Source organism: Corvus cornix, chromosome 9 (assembly GCF_000738735.6).
Source record: "Corvus cornix cornix isolate S_Up_H32 chromosome 9, ASM73873v5, whole genome shotgun sequence".
NCBI lineage: Eukaryota > Metazoa > Chordata > Aves > Passeriformes > Corvidae > Corvus > Corvus cornix.
The window spans coordinates 18286721-18309864 of NC_046339.1; the positions used below are offsets into that span (position 1 = coordinate 18286721).

The 23144-nt window shown below is 36.9% G+C and overlaps 1 long non-coding RNA gene across 1 annotated transcript; it reads right to left on the reverse strand.

Moving 5' to 3' along the window:
• On the reverse strand, positions 1-22858 carry LOC109145458. Its single transcript, XR_002046831.3, has 3 exons — positions 22629-22858; positions 20279-20378; positions 1-409 (listed from the first exon to the last, which is right to left on the reverse strand). It is a non-coding gene; the product is annotated as an uncharacterized LOC109145458 (long non-coding RNA).
• Between the last annotated feature and the right edge of the window lie 286 nt (positions 22859-23144).

Below are 23144 nucleotides of genomic sequence, written 5' to 3' on the forward strand. Positions count from 1 at the left end.
TTTTCTCTTTCTTTTTTCTTATTAGTAAAGTTAAGTCCAAACCTGTGATTTCTTTAGAATATTTATTTATTTTTGGAAGTTTTCATTCCTCTATACAGCTTCAACAGCTATAAATCAAGAGATTTTAATCTAGTCTCACACTGGTTTTTGTCACGTCTCTTGTCCCATTACTGTCCAGTGAGTATCCCGGCAAGAGCATTCCTTGGCCCGGTAACACTTCTCACCTTTTGTACCAACTGTTAATTTTCTCCAAGGTGTTGTGGTCTAGCATAGCTTTGGCAATGAGGTCCTTCACAGATAGGAGCAGTTGTGAGCTGGGCTCTGGATGTTCCTGGGTGTTAAAGCAGCTTCAGGCTCCCTCAGTTTCTGTGACCTGGCTGGTACAGCTTCAGCACAAGCAAACCACACCCTGAGACACATGCAATAGAGAAAAAGGTAAAGAAATTGAATTAATTGAAAAACATAATTAATGCAAACAAGAAGAAGAATTGCCAGAATTGCCTGCTTGTACTGAGCAAGAAGTTTCATTCTATCAACAGAGAGTGCATCCAGGTCAAAGTTAAAAATAATAAGATAAGTGCTTACTTTGAGTGAGTGTGAATAGCAAGGAAAAGGTATTAGCAAAGATTCTCTGGAACCATCTTTCAAGGTAGACCAAGTTCTGAACCTCTGTGTATACTGTAGAGTTAGATGATACAGGGTCAACAGGATACCTTTTGAATCATTAATTGAGGTGTATGCTTAAAGTTGATTAGGCAGCTAAAGCTCAGTGAGAGAAAGGTGATTCTTTGCCTCTTGTTTGCTGTTTTCAGGAATTGTGTTGATTGCATCATGCAGGCAGGAAAGGGTGAAGCACAGTGGTTAGGTCACCTTAATGAGGGCAAATGAAATGTGTTTCTTCCAAAGAGGTGGAGAACCTTTTTAATTAGACATTTGTGGAACGCTATTATTCTTTTATATGTTATTTTTATTGTGGTTGTTTTCCCAGGAATCTTCATTTAACAGAGGGATGTTTTATGTGGTGTGTTCTGGTGTTGTGCATGGAGGCAGATGTTTTTATTTTTTGATTTTTCTTCTCAGGATCAAGGAGTATATATAACATATATAGTACTTTTAGACACACCATTTTTGTCACTCAAAAGTAACAGAAATAGCAGCTTTTCATATATACCATTTCCCACAAAGTAGATGAAACATGACTTCTGGGGGATCTGTTTGGTTGTGCTTTGTAGTTTTACATGTCTGCACTCTGCAGTAAAAAGTTCTATGAAAATTCCTTTATCATTACTTTAATAGATGAACCTTTCTCATAGAAAAATGTCCAAAAAAAAAAGTCTCCAGATGGCAGCCTACTGTCTCCATGTATCCACTATATTTTGAAAGTAAATTAGAAAATTCGGGAATTTTGTAAAGATTTTGAAAATTTTTCTCATCCTTGAATTTTTGGTGCGAAAAAATCTAGACTAGAGCTGGAAAGAAACCCTGAAGGGATTTAACCTGAAGACCAAATGCTTGATCACTACAGATCCCTTCCCATCTTCTGGAAAGAGCAACTTCCTAAAGATGCTCCCTGGGGGATGTATGTGGATGTTTGAAAGGAGAGGAATAAGAAACAAGGCAAGCAAGCAGGCATCTACCTCTGCATTTGATGATGATTTAATAAGAACAAATTTATGTGTTTAACAAATGTTATGCTTCATCAGGGCTTCATGTTCAGATGCTAGGAAGACGTCTGGATGAGACAGTTGGAGTTTCCATTCCAGCTTCTGGAGCTGGATTTCTAAACCTTTTCTTTCAAAGCAGAACTGCCATGGAGGAGCTAATGCCCTTATTTAATATAATAACGCTGTGATTAATATATCCTGTCAGTGTGTGGGAAACCTGAATTCAATTTCCTCGTGTGCCTGAGGGATTTGAACTCCAGACCACACAAAGTGACCTGATCAGCAAGCTACACTATTTTGTGGGTGCAGAAGACTCTCTTCATACTTTCTAAGTCATCCAAACAACACGCAAAGCCATCTGAAGGAAGGCTGATTGCTCTGCTATCTGGTAGTTGGTGTTCAGAAAACACAGGGCACTGAACACAGCTTCTATTCTCTGAGCAGTGCCTCTATCAGGAGCTGGCTATCCAAGGTGCCTGTTCCAGCCCTGTGCTTATGGACTGTGAGCCAGTGGGTATTTTCTGAGAATTTGAATATGGGCTCTGCAGATCCAGCATATGAATGTGTACCCAGGCACTAATCCCACACAAGTGTGTCAAGCTTCTCCCTGCTGTCTGAAAACATCCAGAAGCTTTGGGGAGCAGGACATCCCAAACATCTGAAAGGATGAGGCAACCACGGGTTACAAATTTGCTGAGGGCACAGGAATCAGTCCACAGCTTTTTGTAGGTTCAAGGCAAGAACCTCTCTCAGCTGAAGAAAAGGCTGAAATTTCTTAATCAGGTTAGTGAGTTTGCAGGGCAATACCATGCTTTCTGATTACATTGGGTATGGTTGCCTACAATTCCAACTCAACAGTTATAACTGTTACATTTTATTGTCCCCTTGGTTATTTTCATTCCCAGTGCCACTACAGCTCTGAAACCAATTGTGGACGTGTGTAGGTCAAGGGGAAGGAAAATTAAGGGTCATCTTAAGTTTATACAGTGGTGCTTTTTCATTTTCTGTAAAACTAACTACATTTAGGCTCCCTGTCGGGTAAGCCTTTTTTCCCTTGTCTGTTATTTTCAAAGAAGAGAGTGCATATGACAGTCTGAGAATAGCACCAGCCTGAACACAGATGGTAGGGATTACACCACACTGAGCCTTGACCTTCAAAAGCTCACCGTTCCTTTTCAAGGTTTCTCTTCTTTGACAGGTGTACTGGCTTTTGTCAATTACTTTCATTAATGCATTTTTTTCATTATGATCAATTACCTGTGGTTTAGATTGTGTCTCAAAATTACAGCAAGGCAGGTTCCAAACTGGAAAGCTGAAACTGTTTTCCATATTTTTCCCCTTTCTGTTGCCCCAAAGTACCCTGAAGCACTCAGAGATTTAACTCATAATGGAGAAATATCACCCAGTTCCTGCTCATTTCCATTAAGCACTTGGTCTGTGAGATTCTGGCTGAAGCACAAGGCTAAACCTCACAGATCAGGTTTGCAGGGGACTGTATTTAAAAGATACTATTTTCTGAGATGTTGCAAATTATTAAAAAAATTAATATGGGAACAGAAGTTAAGCACTGACTTTATAACGTGGAAGGAAAGTTTTCACAGGCCAGATAGAGCCCTTCTGTAACGTGTTGGTACCAGAGTGTAAATATCAAATGGAAATCAGCTATTTCAGGCCAAGGTAATTGAAGTAAATGGTATGCACTGGTACAGATGAAAACAGGATTCAGCCTTTTCTTTCTCAGAGATACTGGCAAGCTGGTCAGAAATCCAAATGCTTATTGCCAACCTCATGCCTTGAACAGCCAGAGCCATGGCAGTCCATGCAGGACCTGGCTGCTGATGTAAGAACAGATTCTCTTGGGAGTTTGGTTTTCCTCTGCTGTTTTGGGACCAGCTGAAAATGCCATAAATGGTTCTTCTTAACATCACAGAGTGACGTCTGTGACTGTAAGAGTGGTGGGAATCAATGACCAGTCAGGAGGACAGTGCAAGTTTCTCCCACTGTTCAGCATCTCACCAAAAAGTGTGGTTTGAATTTATTTCCGACAGAAGGTCAAATTTTTCTGGTAACAATCTACTTGTTCCAAACCCAAAGCTATCTTTTCAGGACATATATAATGAGGAATCAGATCATACCTGCCAGTTTATGGCATTAAGGCAAAATGAGACTCTCTGTCCCCTCAGGTGTCTCACGTGGCCTCCTGGCTCTCTGAAGCTAGAACGAGGGGCAGAAAGGCTGGGCTGGGTTTGACCTGCCTGCGCATTTTGCCCTTTATTCACACAGGAGAGCATCAGAGCTGCAAAAAGACTACACATAGTGTGGCCTGGCTCCTCTCGCCCAAATGACTGTGGATGGGTTCTCAACGGCAAGAGAGATGAAGGGAAGGATTGAAATGTTTTTCTGGCTCAGTGCCTCCTTTCACACAGTGCTGAAACTGGAGGGATGATCTAGTCCCAAACCAAACCTTAAAAGGTGCTAACATACAGGACAGCCAGAGGGATAGAAACTCCTCATCGTTCACAAGGGAGATAAGCAATTAATGCTCATTAATGTTAATAAGAGTTACTGTGTAAATCCTCTGTTTCCTGGACCAAGTAAAAGAAAGTCTAAAACCATAATAAATCTGTCTCAAATTTAGTAATATTTATTCCAACTACAGTATAATCACAAGAATAACATTGTGGTGCTGTAAAACATGTTGAAATATAGTGTTACATCATCACTGCTATTTGTTACTATAATTTTATCCAATAAATTATGGTGCAATCCATGCCTTGGGATTAAAACGACAGATTTAATGTGGCATTTTTAGTCTGCATAATGCTCGTGGTTCAGGACAATAAGAGTTTTTATCTAAAGTAAATAGGTGATAAAAAAAGCCACACGAGACTGGCTTTCATTTTAAAACTTCATTAAAAAGGGATTTGTCATTATCACTAAATATGAGAGGAAAAAAAATCAAAACCTGAAATGCTCCATAAATTGACTCCATTTTTACCACATGACTTCTAATTTGAAATTTACTTTACAAACAAATGGTACTAATTTCCCATAAAAATCTCAATCACATTCAAAATGAGCTATTCACTTTGAAAGCCACGAGCTACCTAAAAGCTAAAGACAATTACAGAGTAGGGGTTTTTTTTGTATCAACACTGAAATGAAAATGATTTTCAGACTCCTCAGATTCCAGTAAATGCAACTTAGATCCCTCATGAGTACTCTGCAGTGAATAATGGAGAAACTAAGCCAAATATATGCAGGATTCTGGGTTTTTTTGGTTGGTTGGTTGATTTTTTGTGGGTTTTTTTTGACAAATAATAGGAGAGTAGTAACATACAATACATTCCAGAAACTGAGGTATCTAGAAATAATTTGCTCAGGTGGAATCTTCCTAAAATTGAATACAGTACCTACACTGTGCCTTATCTTCAGGTTTAGCAGTTGTTTTAGCAGTAACAGGAAGCATTTATTTTAAACAAAAAGGTTTTGGAAAAGAGGGGATAACATTAATTTCTTCTATATATACCATTACACATTAAAACCCTGGAAATAATTTCATCACTGAAGTGATGCATCTGAGGCTGCACAAACCCTATTTTGCATCTTTCCTTTACATGAAAATCACTCCAGAAAGAGTCAGCCTTTATTTGTATGAGGTGCTTGCAGACACTCAGGAAAACCTGACCAGTGGCTACTCAGGTTAGAGAATACAACAAAACGCTCTCATCCAGAGGGTCTCTGAGGAATGGTCTGGTTCAGTGAAAGTTCCTGACATGGATTCTGGGTATTTATGGGTTATTCCATTCCTCAGCAGAAGAGCCTCTGTCAAAACACTGTAGCAAGAAATTGCAGTAATACAATGATACAAATGAAAGTAGTTCCTTAATAATAATTTTTTCACACTTTTTATCAGTGAATTCTCACAGAGTACTATTATAGGTGGTAAAAAATTATCTGAGATAGATAATCTTTCTGTTGTGGGCTTGTGCTTATGAAATCTGGTTATTAATGATACTCTGTAGAACAAAACCCTGCAGTAAATAAAAAATAAAATATAAAAAGACAAAAAGCTTTAAATGATGTAAAATTACTTATCAGAAATATTATAATTCACTGCTGAAAGTGTACCTAAATTGAAAATGTGTTTCATAAACTGCCCCACTCCAAAAAAGTTTGTGAAAAGTTTTTAACAAAATATTTTTTCTTTGTGATATGTACTTTTATTTTATTAAAAACCTGGGACTTTTTCTCTGATTTTTTTTTTCAAAGAGAAACATTCTATATGACTAGTTAATATTTTATGATTATGTTCTGAAATCACCATTTTCCTTGCTGATTTGAGCTTAAATTTGGAAAATCCCTTGGGCATCTGTTTATTGTCACCATGAAAAATATGGGAAAAAGAGGAATACAGAACACACGTCAGTGGACTACACCAAATGTTTGCTTAATGCTAAGCTTGTGCTTAAATTATTCTGATATGAGCCTGAGATTAATTCCAGCAGAAAACTAAACAATCACCAATTAAAAATGTGAATAAATTATGTTGTTTATCAGATCAGATCAGATTGAGATGAGCATGAGTATCTCTGAAAGGTACATTCTACATGAAGTTGTAGGAGTAAAATTTGGACAAGAGTTTAGAACTACTCTACTTAGTTGGAGAGCAATTAATTCAGGTCCAAAATGGAAATTTATCAAAAGCTTAGGTTCAGGTCATATTTATAAGCACTCAACAAGAATGTACAGATCTTAAGATCTGCCTAAATGTGCTATTGCTGTGAGAAATTATCCCAAAACTTGGTGCATACTTTGTTCTTTAAGTCAATGCTTTGTTCTTTAATTGGAAAGGTCTTAAACATATAATATGTCAAATTAAAGTAAAATAATCTGTTATTTTTCATATTAATTACATAATTACATTACACCACTATAAAATTGCTTCCAGTCTAATTATGTCTAGGCAGAGATTACTGGTAATTAATATAACAAATAATTTTGACTACAACTAGCAGTAATTGCTTTCTTGAAGACTTTTCTAAAACCTTTGAGTAATTTTGTTACTTCTACATACAGTACTGCAACAATTCTTTAGCACTTAGCAATTAATTACCTAAAGAAATCAGTAATTAATTGGTACATGGAATTGCATATTTGAAACAGAACGAGAAGAGGGGATACATTTGTTTTTGGAAGTGTTGGTGAATGGCTCCCTTGGTTAATGGCTCCACACTGGTGAGTGTAAGAGGCTCGGGGTGCACACACATGCACTGATGGCTGGGAGCAGGAATGTCATCCAAAGGGAAAGTGGGACAAGAAATTCCTGATTCACTTAAAAGATGATCAATGCTGTGAAATAATTTGGGGACCTCTGATATACTATATTATCTCAGGGCATGGCACACTAAAATACGAGCCTGCAAATGTCTGGCATTTAAAAGCCCATCTACTACCATGTTTTATACCCATCTTATCAGTAAATCTCTTTCTAAAAAGATACATGATCTAAAATTTAAAAGTAAAATTTAATTTCCTCTCCTTACCAAATACTGTCCCTCAGTACCAGGCTCATGTTTCAAGATCCATTTCACTAAGGAATCATTTTCATCTTCTGTACTCTGTGAGGCCTCTTTATGTCAGATATTTATCCATGTTTTATGTTTTTGTCTGACCTTATCTTCCCCCTAAGGCTGAGATAGCAATTGCTGCTGCTGCCACTCGTGTCTATCCATTCCCTAAAGTCTTTGTGACCTATTAATCAAGGTGGGAAAAATTTCACAACACTGGGAAAGAAGGACTTCTTAAAGTAAGGAAAAATTAGGTAAAATAAATTAATTTCAGGAATCATGAATCTCTCTCTGAAATTAAATTTCTGGTGCTCTGTAATAGATGTACAAGACAATAGCATGAGTTAATACATCTCTAACAAAGCACACAAGCCTCTTTCTCCAGCTCGTCAGCTTGGAATCATCCACAGATGTTTATAAAGTGAACTAAAGTCTGTTTTTTCTTTCTTTTTCTCTAAAATTTAAGTTTTATGGTTTTGTAACACCACTGACTTTATTGGACATGTGGATGTTTCAAAAAAGCTTTATTTTGGAAGCTTTGGATTTTGAGCTCCCAAACTTAAGCCAGTATTTATATTTTTATTGTTAATATTATTAATAAGCTAAACAAAATCTAAAATGGAACTCAAGTTTCTCAATAAACAATAGAATCAGAAAATCAAAATGTTCTTTTCCAAATATCCTACAAATTTTGAGAAAAATACCCAGGTTTTAAAAGAGTAAAACTCATAACCCTCTTTCACTTTGTTGTTCTATTAATGTAATAAGCCAAAAATATCCTCTATACTAAAAAGAATAAATATATTCTGCATCCCAGCCTAAAGGTTTAATGTGGAGATACTGTATTCCTGTGGAAACTGGATCCAAGTTATAATGAGTATGATTCCAGAAAGCGTTCCTCAAGCTGTTACTTGCAGGCTTGAGTTTAAGAAAAAACCTTCTTTGGGAATTTATTATTGCATTGCTCATAAAACATCATCCCATAGTTTTATTTCACTGGCTTGTGACATACAAAAATCAGACAAGGATTAGCTGACTGTAATGCCAAATATATGAGAACAATCCCTTTGTACCTGACAGCAAATTGCAAACAGCAGCTCTGATTCTATGAGTTCATATTTCACAAGTGCTGAAATATTCAACAATTTATTAAGAGTTGATACTTATTTTTTTCTCTGATAGAAAATGCAGTGTTCCTCCAAATATTTGAAGTGATATCAAGAGGTCTGTGTTCTGAAAAGAGAAATCTTGGGAATTTCGAAGTGGCCTTGTTAAATTAATAAACACCAGTAATGAACTAATGAAAGCCCTACAGTTCTGATAGACATGCACATATCAACATTCATACACCCACCAATGTCTTGCAGTCTATATTTTAGCACTCAGTGCAGGAATACTTGATGCTTTGTACTCACTGCAATGTTTGGAAGAGGTTCTTAAAAACTTCATAGCATCTTTTACCTTGTGGTTTGTGCAAGAGGGTTTTGCACAGGGTGAAAAATACTGTACAGTTTAAGGAAAGGTAATACAATTAAATCCATTGCAATGATTTACAGGATAATCTAGTAATCTAGAAGTCATATATTTTATATGTAAAGGTAATAAACAATAAAATTGTGATGAGAAGCAGCTTCAATTCTAGCATTTGCTCATACTCTGAGCTGAAGAAAAGTAACATCTTTTCCCCCAAAAAGGAAAGATATTTCACAAAACCAGAAATTATTAATTTTGATTTATTCTTCTTTCATTTTTAAGAAAATGGGTGTTGCTGTAATAGACAAAGAACAGGAAAGAGGGGGCTCTTTTGTGAATATCAGCACAAGGTATGCAAAAATTTGTCATATATGTAAAGATTTGGCAGAGAATTATGCAAATATGTGGAGGATTCTATTCCTTTTTTGATGAAGTCATATGGCTGCCCATGCACCAGGCTTCACAGAGAGTCCTTGCAAAAAACATGCAAAGGCAGAAACACTTTAGTTCTGTTCATGCTATCAAAATGTAGTGGAGTTGAACCCTTCAGGAAAGAGTCCTGACAGCTTCCAGGGCCACACTGCAAGCAGTGCAATACTGCTGAACACAGCTGATAAGCCACATCAGAAGCCTCCCTGGCAATATTGCTTTTCTGGGGAGATTCTGCTTCGTGTATGCTCGCTATCTTACAACACCCGCACCTTGTGCTCAGGTGAAAAGAGGGAATTTGTTTCTGAGGGAGGAAAGATGTACACTGTGTTTTCAGTCAGAGACTGGGTTATAAATCTTTCCACTAGTACAGATGCACGTAATGGGATGCACAAACAATGTAATATGGGAACTTTTCTTAATTTGGCATTTATTTACTCATAAATTCCACTGAACAGGACTGCAGAAACATTTGAAGGATTTTTTAATGAAGCAATGTATTATTGCAGTACCTTTTCTTCTTTTGTTTCATGTAGTTTAGCAAAAAACTGTTTAAGGACTGCTTTAGAAAGAGAAATGAAATGTTAGAAGTTGAAATGAAGCCAAAGTGTGCCCTTGCTTACAGGCCTCACTGTCACATGAAGATTACCAGGCACCTGTTGTCATAAGATGTATGCATTCATTGTGTTTATTTTGGTTTTGATACCAGAGGCAAAAATGCTGCTTCATTTTATAATAAGTCAGGAAATTTGTTCACACAGTTTAAATGTGAGTGTTGCAATGGGTGACCTGCTGTGTTCTTCTCAACTCCCAGATGCTTACATTCATGGATAGGTGGATATCTCTTCCTCCTTTATCTGAAGAGGAGAATTACATAAGAAATCCATCTTGTTTTAAGGAGTTGGTTAAGGCTCCTAACATTCAGTAGAGGAAGAAACTCTCCCTGCCCACCCCCCCCGCCAAAATATCACTGGAGGGAATATTGCATTCTCCTTGTCCTGCTAGATCCATTATCATTAGTTAGAGCAGGTAAGCAGATGTGCAGTTTTCATAAATGCAGGACAACATGTGTAAAGGGAAATACAGACCGGACTATTCCATTCTTATTAATTTGCATGCACGTTAGGCTTGTCCAAACACATTAGGTGTAATCGTCTCCCTTCCCAAAGATCTCTGAAGCATAGTGGGGTAGACCATAAGGTCAGGAGAAGAGGGAATTGCCACAGCAGCTGTCATCGAGCAAGTGACTCAGCTGAAAAGTTCGCAAGGGCCTCTTTCCTTCTCTAACAGCCCTCTAGAAAGTGCAGCCCTCAGCTCCACGCTGATTGCTGGTCCTGGTGAGCTACAAACATTGCTTGGGTGTGATTAAACTTTTGCACTGAGCAATGGCTGAACATAAGGCCAGACTCCTTGGCTGGTGTATTTCTGCTCAGCAGGACCAGGACTATTTTGAATGGCTGCTGACCTGACACCAGGCATTCCATAGCACAGAGCAAAGGATCATTCTTTGGGGCAAATCCAGAACAGTTATAACACAGCTTTTGGGCTCAGTCTGACTTTGCACCTGTGTCAAAGCAATTAAATTTAGGCCAATTGTGGTGTTTAAAAAAGGATCACATCTGGGTAGCCACAATAAATTAAATGGCAAAGCAAATTGCAATCAAGTCTCAGGTGTAGAGAAAAGGTTCTTATGTTCCTTTAGGTACTATTTTGAAAAGGGAGGCATCAATACAAGTTTTTAGAATGGAATGTCAGAAACACCATGTAACCATACAGTAATGGAAATATTTAGTCAGATGAAGTTAGTTTGGCATTAGAAATTTGACTGGTTTCTTGAATTCCAGTTTTTCCACATTCAGGACAATGTGTTTCTAGTGACCAAAGGCCTCTGTAAACCTTTCCCTTGAGAATCCTGGCACTGCTGTCCCTTGATCCGTATTAGTCATTTGGATTAGCTCTATTTCAGCTGCTTTATAGGCCAACATTTCAGTGTTCGAAAGGTCTTGAAATGAACTGGTGCACAAGTGAAGCCCTCTAGTCTACAGGGATGATGGAGAATGCCTGGGAAGGAAAAACCCTATGGTCAATAATTACAGCCTAGGGAGGGTAGGTCCAGTTCACCAAACCACTGGGGAAAGGGGTTGTTTAAGGAAAGCAGCAACATTGGCTCTCGTATTAATTTGTATTAACATTACCAACTTCAGCAGCAGAAATCACTATCTAGGCTGATAAGCAATTAAGAGATGAGTCCTGAATATATATGTAATTCACTAGACAGGATTATTTTTTCAGTGAGACACGCTCAGCCAGGAGGGTTTAGATGCTGACAGCACCGTAGTTGGGTTTGTACTTTTTTCCCTTTAATTTCCCCCCCCACTCCTGATCTTTGTTTGCTTTGCTTTGCTGCTTTTCCCTTTCTTTTGGAAGTCCAGAGGTTGAGTAATGTCTGTGTGTTCTCTCATTGAAGACTAACAGGATACAGATGATTCCTTTTATTTGTTTGTTTCTCATCAAAACCCCCCACAATTATCTCTCTGGATCACAGACTAATCATTAATTGTAAAATCTCTGTATCAGGAGTATTCTAGACTTTTTAGACATGTCACCTGTTTGATTTCATAAATACACATCTGGGAAAGGCTTGTTTTCACTCTGGCAACCTTCTCTTGTCCCAAGATCAGTAGGGACTTCTGTTTTAAAACACACATAATTTACTATTATTTTATAGTTTCTTGCTTACATGCTTTTATCAAATGTTTCACAATATTTGGTATTTCTCCTCAAGTCCCATTTCCTTGGGTAATGTGATTATGTGAGACTCTTGGGTGTCATTTAAGAAAAATTAATTTCTTTCTCTTTTAGCTTAACAGAAAAGTGTAAAAACATGAACCAAGTGCATTCTAAAAGCTGGAAAGCCAAAGGCAATCCAAAAGAACACACAGTTTATAATTTTTAAAAATAAGCTTCTTTACATGTAATATTCATATATTTGGAAGGATGAGACCATGTCCTTCCTGGGACAGTCAGTTCAACATGGCTGTTACATGGACACGGCTATGGAGTCTTGCAGTGTATATATGCAGAAATAGATTTTGAATTAACAGATGGTGGCCTTTCATGTTTGTCTGTTTTCTTAGCTTCCTGTATAAAAATCAGTTATTTCTGTTTGTTGAGGGAAATGATGCAGTTTCTTTGCAATTGTAAAATTAAAATCCCTAAAAGCAGTGATGAGCTTTTTACAGTATTAGCAAACGCTTTCTAAATTCTGAGATACTAAGATGGCAGGCAATCAATCAAAATTAGTAATTAAATTAACATAATTTTTTAAAGTTTCTTTAAATTCATAAGGGAAATAATAATGAGTATTCACTAATAACTTTTCATATTCCTGATTTATCTGTCCTTGAAAGGACATCTGCCTTTTCAAGGCAGATAAGGCCTACGTACAGACTTTTCCTCACCTATGCATAATAAATATGATGAAAATAGGATGAAAATAGCCCTCTCCTGAGTCCCGTGGACTACTTTAGTAGCAGATATTTTGGATTGAATCTGGAGGCAGTGTCCTCAAATAAGTACAGATATCAGATTGAGATAACCAGGATGCAATAATTAATTTCAGAAAAAAAAAAAAGGCTCATTTCAATTCCTTTGTAAAGTGCCAAAGCATCAATTCAAATTATTTGTGGTTTATTTCAGTAATATATGAAGGTAGCCAAATATTCAGTTTCATAACCATGTCAAAGTGCAGACTTTAGTCCTAACTTAAACCATCATGGCCATCTGCAATAAAAATCATTCTCACTTTGCTTTGCAAAACCATTGTTAAGCTTGTAGACTAAACATTCAACCACTGCAAGCAGTCAGCAGCTTTATTACTTCTCCTGCCGCTGCAGAGGCATCCTGGATTCAATTTGTCTAAATACATCAAAGTATTTTAATTTTGAAATACCCCAAGCATTTTGGAAAGTTTAAAGGCTATTTGTCTTCAGAAATGTTTGAATGTAAACTCAAATGAAAATCATCTTGATGATTTTTTTCCAGTTTAAATGACTGTCACATTCCTGTTCTGAGAAGCCCCTGAAGCTCCAATATACAGTTTCCCCCTCCTTTTTTTCCCCCAAGTAATTATAAGTGAGCCAGTTTTAAGTTACGTGGTCATATTGGCTTCCTTCATTCTGAGACTCCTCTATTTCTGTAGAGTTCAACGAATTAAACACTTACTAAGCCATCAGCTTGTCTCAACTTCTCTTCAAGCCTTTTTTTTTTTCTCCCTTTCATTAACACTAGATTGCAAATAAATACACAGTCAATTGACCCATCAGGATAAGACTACATGTAGCTGGTTCTGGGCTAAAAATGACAGGAATGTCTGAGCTGGCTGAACAGTATTCAGCAAACGCAAAACTAGGCAACAAATGGGTATCTGGCCAAACAGCCACAAAATAATTTTATCTGAAAATACATTAACTACTTTGAAATATATGAAAAATCATACAAATTTAGTAAAATATTTGGTATTTTGGCCATTAATTCACTGACATTTTTACTTGCTTTTTTTGAAGTTTCAAAACTTATACATACATATGCATAACCAGAAGTTTATTTTGGTCATTATATGTAGTATTAAGTCAATGCCTAGACAGACTTCCTGATAGCACCTTTATCTATTTAAAATTCCTCTAAAGTAATAAAATCCTCGTGGTTACAGGCATAAGTTTTTGCAACCAAGTGTGTTATTTGGATATTAGAAATATATATGCATTCAGCTTATAAAATCATTGGGCTGAAAAGGCCTTGTGAGTTCAGCTCAGTCCTTTCCCCATGCCCAGGACAGAATCACCTGAACTTGTGTCATTCCTACCAATGTTACTCCTACCACATGTTTGTCAAAAAAGAGACGTTGGCAGGATCAGGGCATCCCCACTAAAACTGTCTGTCCCAGTGAGTCCCTCTATCTAAATTGGAATTTTTTTCTCCTAACCTGAATTCTTAATGTAAGCCTGTTATTTTTGTTATTTTTTATTATTTATTTGTTATTAATTAACAACATAAATAACAAGTTATATGCTTCCTTTTTCCAGTATCTTTATTTGTACTTGAAGCCCATTGTTACACTTCATGTCATCCCTTTCCTCTATATTGTCAGTCCCCTGCTTGACCAGTCATTATTTGCAGATCATGGGTTACAGCACTTGGTTTGAACTCACTGTTCTCCTCTGGATGCCAGTTTTTAGACTCTCTCTACTGTGCCTGTCTCTCTTGGATGCGTCACCCAGAGCTGAAGCTCCAGGGAAAGGACACAGGGATCCCTCTGCAGATTACACAGACTGGCTTGTGCTTGGTGCTCTTTGTCTTACAAGGGATGCCAGAGCAGTATAGATAATTCTGCAACCTACAGTCATTTAAACAACTGGAAATTCCTAAATATGTCAGTCCTAATTAGAGACAAAGGACCTGATTCATTGGGAAATCCACACTTCTGTCTTGTATGCCTTAGAATGAAAACTTCTATAAACATGAAGTCCCACTTGTGTAAATTTTGTTGTTGATACTGTTGGTTTTTAAAAAGAAAAGAACAAGGTATTTAAAATTGCTCTGCCATTTTCCCTCCTGGGCTGGTAACCTGTATGGCTGCAGATTCTTTCAGTCTCACAATATTAGTTACCACAAAATTACACAGTTGTGAGAAGAAAAATGTGTCACAGTAAGTTAAAGGATGTTTAAATATAGTTCTTATTTTATAACTTGGGCACTATATTCCCATTTTCAAACTGCCAATGAACCACTGGGAATTTTCTTTTACTTGCTGATCCTCCTTAAGGCCTCTATGAATAGCAGAGAAAACAACTTCACTGTAATAAAAGCAGGGGGTAGTTTTCCTTTTTTAAAATTGAGGCATTGGGTAAAATAAAGGTCATTGCAACAACCTTTGAAAGAACAGAAAGAGTAATTTTCCCCCCTTTTGCTTTTTTACTGGTTTTCAATGCAATGTGAAAAATCATTTTTAAGTTTGTCCATCTGTTTTACATAAAACCTCATCTGACCTTACACAAAGTGAAACAAATGCAGAAAAAGCTTTGCTGTTGGGCTCTTGCCAGTAGGAGGGAGCAAAAAGAAAAGAATATGTAAAGTTAGATCCTACTCTGGTGTAAATTAGCCCAGTTCCAGTGCAGACTTAGATTGATTTATACCAGCAGAGGCCAAGGCTTGTATTTCTTATAAAAGCCAGACTTGTTAGACCCAGCCCTGCTACCATTGAAATCACCTAGAGCTTTGCTATTTATTTTTGGGGGGAGAAGGACCCTCAGCAAAGGAGCCAGTTTGGTGCAGATAAACAGGACACATCCAGCCATGCAGTGGATGTGGCATTCAGCAGCTTGAGGAGAAAGGTTTCAGTGTGAGAAACAGATTGTGGAAGGTGTGAGGTGGGGCTTGAGCTGCACCCTAACTTTGTACAGTTGCTGTACCCACTGAAGTAGAGCATATCTCCAGGCTCAGGAGATGCTCTGATACCAGACTTGAGGCAAAGATATGCTCACACACCGTGGTGGGGCTCCTGTCCTGCTGCTTTTCTCCTGTTAGCCTAACCTGGCTCATGCAGTGTTATCATATGGAACAAAAATGGATCCTGAGGCAGAGTGTGCCAGGTGCGGAATTAGGCAAAGCATGCAGAAGCAGAGCACACCAGGAGAAAAACACCATCTTTAAATCCTCACACATCTTACCCTGTACTTCTGTAATGCTTCTGTTAATATGTCTGAGGGGGAGCCATGCCCATTATAACAACACTCCTATCTAATATGATTAATGAGTATAAAGTAAGGTTCAAGCTTTTAATTAAAAAGGCAATCATAAGTTACTGAACAGTGAAGGTCTAGCTAAGTTTCTCAGAAGTAGGTTATTTAATAGAATGAGATGGCCCAAAGAGGCAATGGGCCAAAAATCTCTCCTCAGTCATATTTTGTTTTCAGGTACTGACTTTGATTTATAGCAGAGAGTAGAACTGGATCTATACAGAAATGAGCACATATATATGTGTATTTCAGTGTGCACATATGGTGATGCCTAAATTTAAAGATTGCCTAAACTTTCCATTAATAGCCACTTTTTCCTGTTGCTTGTTAAGTTCCCATACTTCTCAGAATGAAAATGCTTTGTAGGATAACTGCCACAATTTAAACATTTTCTTGTGTGCAAAAAAACCTCTCAGAAATGTTTTGACAAGGTCAAGAAAAGACTTTAGGATAGACTCTCTATAGGCTCTAAACTTCTAAATGAGTTTCAACATTTGGATTGAAAGTGGTTGCTGTGTACTTATCAGAGATCTGCCTCTTTTTTCTTTCTTATTGAAAATAGTCCAAATATGACCATGTCATGGATTTCAGTTCACCCATGTCTAATAAAAACTTGACAGAGTTTGACATATTCTGTAAATTTATCATTTTATGTTTCAATTAACTTAAAATGAAATTTACAATATAGCTTATTTCATACATTTATCTCTGGCCTCTGAACACAGTATCCTCTGTCTACGTTTACAAGGATGAAATAAGATGGAATATTTGCAATGAATTACCAGGGGTTTTTTAGGGAAAAAAAAATTTACTTAAATAATTTACATTCTCAAATACAAATAACATACTATAAGGCATAAGAATACAATTATTTTACCTGAATGAATTGTCCATCAAATACAATGTCTTATTGACCAAGAGTGTCAAGAAATGTGAGCAAAATACCCAAGCATTAATTTTATTCTAGAGAAGCTTAATTTTGGGGGCAATTAGTATCTGTCTTCTCAGTGCACCTGCAGGTTTTATATTCTTATCCATTTCTATTCTATCTAAAATAACTGTATTAATCACCAAAAAGGTAAAACAACTGACATCAAATGCCTTCCACTTTGTTTAGAATTATAAAACTAATGTGTAAATGAATCAACACTGAGTGGAATGGTCAGCCTTCTCTTTTTTTGTGTGTTTTATGGTACTATTTAAAGTGGGTAAAAATCACTAATTTCCATATTGAAAACACTGAAGTAATCAGAAAACAGTGGGCTGGAGGAGGAGAACACATGGCAAGAGTTAAGAGTAGAAATCGCTCACATTTAAGGACATTTTTCATATATGAACACACTTTCCCAGAAATGTTTATGTCAAGCAAAGAAATTATTCACCTAGAAAAAAAGTCACATATGGTAGAAGCAATATATCTATATCTATATCTATCTATATCATCTGTATCTATATCTATATCTATATAAACTATATCTATCTATACCTATATCTATATATCCCCTTCCTATACAGAAGGAGAAAATGCAGAGGGTTTTTGTCACCTACCAGCTTTTGGGAGCCTTTTCTGACCATTTTACATTTGCTCACCTAATTCAGCCAGAGGTTTTTGGTTCTCTTAGCAAAAGAAGTAAACATTTGAGACAAGAAATGTTTTCTAGAACCACAGAATGGTCAGCCTGTCTTTCTAACCTGCCTGAGGCGGGCAACCTTCACAGCTGGGCCTTTTTTCAGGCACGTCTAATGCTGTGTGCCAGCAGGCTTCCAAAGGCATTCCAGCTTCTCTCCCAAATTAGAGGATGAGCCTATAAAAGCTGCCTGTAGCAATAGTTACAGGGCCGGTAACAGCAAATTGCTGACCAGCCGGGGAAAGCTGTTCCTCAAATGGACAAAGCTGTTCTGGGGTAGCTGCTGCCCCACTGAGGGGCAGGGATTGTTGTCTCCTGCTAAATTTGTCCTCCAGTGTGAGCTGGGATTTACAGTTTGCTCCAGCCTTTGTGTGAGCTGATGCAGCTCTGACCAGATGATTCCCTAGGAAAGGATTCCTGCCGGGCCATTCTGGCTGGCGGCCAAGCCCTGCTCCTCTGGGTGTCTGTCTGTCTGAAGTCTTTGGGAATGGCTCTTGCTACTCACCCTCAGCATCTTGTCCCAGATATTCCTCCTGTGCTCCAGAGTGCTTTTGTGGTTTGGGGTGAGAGGAGGCAGAAAACATAAAAAACCAGCAGCTCTGGAACTGCTCTCTAAGAGCATTTAGGTATTTGATAGTACTTATTTGAACCATTGCTTGCTATCTGTTCTTTTTTTCCCCATAAAAATAACAAATAACCAGAGTGATGAATTGTGTTCCTGAATTATTACATAGGACCTCCAGGTATGCTAAAGTTTTGGTTATAGTATTTCAGAAAATAGCATTTCAGAAAATACCATTTGGAGGATACTTGTTCCCCTCTTAGACTGATTCAGGTCTCTGAATTGACAAAGCATTTGACAATCATTCTTGGCAGCATTTTGATACTCTCTTTTGTTGTTGTTGTTGCTGTTTTAAAGGAAAGTTAGAGATCTCATCAAATAAAATTTATTTAACTTAGATGATGCACAAGCTACTCCACCTCTGCAATCACAAAGAGGAAAAACCATACCCAAAGAAAATGCATTGCATAATTGCTCTGTATCTCATCACCTCCACAATCTTTTTCTTTGTTCCCAATTTACTAATGGGGTACAAGAACAACAACATGTTGCAATTTCACAGCCAGTCTCAGCTTATTCAGCTGTAGTAGGTAGAGTTTTTTTTTTCTTTTTCCTATTCAATTCTAATCCACCTGCTTGGAAAAACATAGTTTAATACACCTTTAGCAGAATACCTCTAGGCTGTGTCAGTAGGATTCGTGATCAAGTCACCCTGAGTGACTCCTCTCTCAAAGTATTTGGTCTGTCTTGTATCATCTGTTGCATTAGTGCTTCCCTGGTTCTTCTGGACAATTAAATTTGCTAAACCAATTGAATTCTCCTATAAATATGTGAGTAATCAAACTCTTAAGGAAGGATTGTTCCAAGTGTAGCAGATCTTGCAGCAGATACCAAAATACAGACACATTTCACAGAAATGGAAAATACTGCACTAAATCAGACTGTTGTGCTCATATTTGGTCACTGAATGAAACATTACATACTGACAGATATTCCCTGGCAGTTCTCAGGTAAAGGTAATTCACAGATTCCATCATTGGCTGAACTCGAAAATTCTTTAAGCATCATATGAATATATAAAAAAAGTAAATAATGACAATAGTTCTCCTGCTATTTTTGTTCATCTTTCTGATGGGGAGCTGAGAATACTTCCTGAGTAGCTTTGATCTTAGCTGCAAAATTTGGATCTCTGGAATACAGACAGCAAATAGCTGACTGCTGAAGTATGCAGATGAGTTGAATCCCTGTGGTCTCTACAGGTGTCCCTGTGAGGCAGATGAATCTGACTGAAGGTAAAATAATAGAAAAATCGAAAACCTAGTGTAAATTAAAGAGATTTCTATTTGTTGAAACAAGATTTGCTTAAACCGCAAGTTTCAGTGCTTTAAAAGCATGCTGACATGGAACAAGGTGCTATTTTTTTAAGAGCTGTAGGGCATTCTTCCAGTCATTTGAGGAAAATGCACTACATGTTCTAAAAAAGAATACTGTATCCATTCTTGTAATGCAGGTTCATTAAGCATCAGATTGATTTATTGTATTGTTTCCTTTATAAATTATTTTCATTATGTTTTATCACAGTACATGACTACTGCCCTAAGGGAATATGCAGGAATGAGCTGAATGGCAAGTGTAATAGACTGTTTTAATTAAAATAGTGTAATGCATATTTCAGTGCTATTAACAAAAACAAAATTGATTTTATTTTCTGGGTAATTGAATATATTAAGGCCAAGGTGCTGCTTTTCTATTGTTTAACCCTCTGAGTTCAACTTCATTTGATGCTTTGAGCAGGAATTCCTGGAGAAGAAGAAAACATAAACAAGAATTTCAACAGTGAAAACCCTTGATCGTTTCCAGTGTCTTTGAGGGAGCTCCAGACAGTGAGGACACCAATCCACAACAGAGAAAAGCACATTATTACTCTACGCTTTTTAACCTGATGTTCTGTGGAGACAGCAGTCACTTGCCACCATAATTCCATTAGTTAATGAGCACTTCAGGAATTTGTCCATCATAAGAAAAACCCTTTAAAATTACAGTCAATCAATGACACCTATTCTTCTAAGTGGCTTTCTTTTCCCCTTTTTCTTTTGATTTATATTGGGTATGAGTCTTTTTTATTTCCTTTACCCTCCAGATACCAAAAGTTTACCTTTTAGCAAGAAGATGCATTGTGCCAGACGGTGACAGACATGGGCAAAAGAGGTTAATGACTTCTGAGCAGAGAATTCAGATGAAGACAACCAACCAACCTAGAAAATGAACAGAGAGATGGGTTACATGACCCATCTGTCCTTGAAAAGAACCATTTTGCCTAAAAATGTTTGTCTACCAAACCCTAATTACCAGAACGTCCCCCCCTTTCACCAATGGAATTTTCACTGGAAACTGCTACTTTGCAATAAATATTATAAAGGGTGTTTCTGAATCAGCTATTATGGTCCCCTGGATTTTTATCACTTGTCAGGATAGAATGTTGTATCATCAGTTCTGAGGTGTCTCTTCTTATAGCGGAGACACTGTGGATATGGAAGATCTTATCTCCCATTTTATGGGGTGAAAAATTGTGGTTTTAAAAGTAAATACTAAATGTGCCAGGAGCTGGTTCACCATTTGTAAAGACTGCCCTATTTCTCAGGGGTATGCAACTTGCTAAAAAGGAATGGTATTGTGAAATTAAGAAATAGTATCTGTAATTTTAGCTATGTCTTTTTAAAGGAAAAACCAAACCAAACCAAACCCACTCCAACCATCCTGAAGCAGTATCAACTATGGTAATGTCTGTCTGGGATATATATATAATTTAGGAATAAATCAAATGGCTGAACTGAAAGATAAGTCAGAAATTCAAAATAAAGCAAAGCCAGACAGCACGAAAAGAGTTACTGCTGCTCCATTCAGTTACTCTGGGGATACCCAGACAACACTAATCATTGTAGTAGTCTGAAGCTCTTCGCTATAAATCCTATACCCTTTAAAATAAAATATGGGTATCTTCTTTTCCCTATCAAAGATTTTCTGTTGGAACTCATTTACTCAACAAGAGCCTTTTACAAATGATGGTCCTGCTTTTACAACAGAAGAAGGCCATAATTAAACTGGTGAGTCATCACTCCACTGGGTTTCACAGGAAATCCCTTATTACTTTAAAGCACCTGCTGTAGCTCTTCGACTCATTTCCCAGAGAAGAGTTGCAGTTACAGATTGATTCCAAATAGTTCCCATAAAAGAATAGACCAGTGAACTGGTTTTACATAAATTTCAGTCTTTATAGTTTCTCTTCCTCTGCAATTAATGAGATCTGGCTGAATCCCCAGTTACTTCTGGGTCGTGATTTATAAAGCACAAGTCAAGATTCAGACTTTTTGAAAATGATTTCCCACATTTTCATGTTATTAGCTCATTTCTAACAGTGCATTTCTCCATGTTTCTTCTTCTTGGAACTGGTCACCTTTAATCTGTTACAAGATGTTTTTAATTATTAACAGGAATACGTTGAACTCTACTGAAAAGTATTTAAATACTACAACATGACAAAATTACATGTACATTGTCTATTTCTCTATTTTGTTAAATGGCTATTAACTATTTAATTTTTCAATATTCAATATTGAATTCAATCAATGCATTTAAAAAATCTAAACCATAACATTCTAAGATCAGCATATTACATATTGTAGATACTAGCATTAAATAGACAAAAAATAATTGCGTGCTCATCTGCTGTATAAAATTTTAAAGAGAAAAGATATGTATAAGCCAAGAGAAATCAAAGCATTAAGTTTAGATTCAGTAATTAGATTACGTCAGAACAAAACAGAAAATTTCATTCTGAAATATGCCCAAATATTCCAAATATATCAGAAGTTTTGGAAACTATTTTTAAGTGCTGCTCTAAATGAATTATAATGATCAAATAATCCTAAGCAAACTGTGATAATTTAGGCAGATAAAAATTATTTCAGAATAAGGAAACTAATATTTTCATAGATAAGAATATTATAGAACCAGGATTCAGACAGTTTAGCTTTGGAAGAAGAAACAAATCTTCATTATTCATGACCAAACATAGTTTGTATCCTCATTTAGATTGCAGTATTTTTGCTCAATACAAATGTTCTGTAATAAAAAAATAAGGTCCAGACTTTAAAGCAATTGTTTAGAAAATAACATGTTCTTACTGTGCCAACAAATGCAAGTAAAAAAGGAATCAAATGAGTTTCATGAAAAGAGATAAGTTTAGAATTAACAGAAATCTAAAATGCAAGTAACTGCCAGGGCTAACGAACTACATTTAAAAAATGCAGGGTTAAAGACAGTTTTTATTTAGAGTATAACATTTCACTGCAGTTTGGAAGTAAAATAGAAGGGCTGTTTTTTAAAGGAAAAACATCAAATAGTTTCACTCAAACATATGGTCAGGGAGTTAAACTTTTGCACTTTTTTTAGGTGACCCATGTTTGCAAAACACAAAAGATAATTCAGTTTGTTCAGAAACTCACTCAAACCTTTCTGGGTCAAATCTTCACCTTCGTCGGGGAACATTCCCATTGAAGTCAACCTTTAGCACTTTCTCTTCTCAAGCATCCAGCTCTGGTGTATTCTGTGAGGAAAAAAGATCCTCAGATGTCTGTCTGCAGTGTGTTCTGTGGAGAACTGCTGCAAGGAATAAGAATGGTAGCAAATACACTGAGCATCCTGGGTTGCTTTAGCAAGCTCACAGCTTCCATCACCACTGAAAAAGGAATTACAATTTGCTCAGGAGTAGACAGCCTTTAATGTTGTGCTTCACCAGAAGTGATATGACAAAAATGCATATTTACCTTTGACTTTTTTATTTGAACTCTTACACTCTTGTCATTTATCTTTTGTTTACATTTTTACATGTCAGTCTTGAAAATCATTGTCCATTTACAAAGTTCATGTAGGAGTAACCCCACTAGTCACTGTCACCCAGGAAGAATGTGGACAGTGACCAGCAGAAAATAGATGCTATCAGGTATCTCTTCAAGACTTTT